Below are 1264 nucleotides of genomic sequence, written 5' to 3'. Positions count from 1 at the left end.
AAAGTTCAAGGACTTATTTGTTCCAAAAAAAAGTTCAAGGACTTAATCATTCCAAACAAGAAAGTTCATTGGTTTTTATTGTACTTTTCCCATTGATAAATAAAAAGTATATAATTATTTCATAAAACATACAAGAGTGAAACACTTACATTCCATAATTGAGTTATCCTTTTTCTAATATAATTCAAAAAAAATATTTAATTTATGTAAAAATATGTTTAATTTTTACATTTACTATATATTCAAATTAATTATCGTTATCTATCATAAACAATTATGTTAAATAAGATAAATATATTTGGTTAACAATTAATCATGACAAAATAAATAATATAACTTTATCGAGTCTTGTTATTTAAAAATTATTTCAACACGATTCATTCAAATGAGATACTACTGGCCGTTTTTGTTTTTCAATGTCACGATTTATCTTGGTGACGTGCCATGAAGCAGTGTACATGCCATCTCACGTTATGGTTGGTTTAATGAAAAATTGATCCTTATCATTCAAGTAAACAAAAAAGTAGTTCCTTGCGGTAATATTGAAGAAAAAATAAAGTTGATATGTGCATTGACGATGAAGTACAAAAAAACGAATGGACCAAAAGAAGCCAAACTTAATGTTGGAAGAAAAGGATTTATTGAATGATGTTGTTATAATTGAACCCTTTAACTTGTAGGTCAAATCATAACATATAAATGTAAAAAGAAGCTTGATGTTGAAACGTCTGAGTACAAAAGTGATAGAGTGGTTCAATTAGCAAATAGTAAGGGATTCGTTTGTGGGGACCCTTTATTGGAGATTCTAAACGTCATCCAATGACACAAGGATTCGGTTCATTTATGCTTACCTTAATTGACTAATCTGATAATACCTCAAAGTTACATGTCAAACAAATGTTGCAATGGTCCTGAAGAACATGAACTTTTGACTTTTATGGTGCGTTTGTACACTGAACATGACAGAATAAAACATAGACTATTGTTAGATGTTTGTGGTGTATGGATAACTATACCTTCAAAAGGCTATAATAACAAGTAAATCATGCAAGTATACATGACTTACAAGTACCGTTCAAAGCAAATAATAATGGCAAGAAATATCAAATATCGTTCCACAGATATTTAAAATGCAAAGAGAGTCACGCATGTTAACTTTAAAATGAGAGGGGTTTTTGGAAGCAATAAAGCTTCAGAGAGTAAATATCTTTGAGAGAGTTGGTAACCAAATATTGAAATGTAACAATAATTAAAAGATAGTATG

The sequence above is a fragment of the Cynara cardunculus genome (genome assembly GCF_001531365.2).
Source record: "Cynara cardunculus var. scolymus isolate 2C chromosome LG 11, CcrdV1, whole genome shotgun sequence".
In the NCBI taxonomy this organism is placed as follows: domain Eukaryota; kingdom Viridiplantae; phylum Streptophyta; class Magnoliopsida; order Asterales; family Asteraceae; genus Cynara; species Cynara cardunculus.
The sequence above is the reverse complement of the archived record's forward strand: the minus strand, read 5'-3'. Positions refer to the sequence as shown.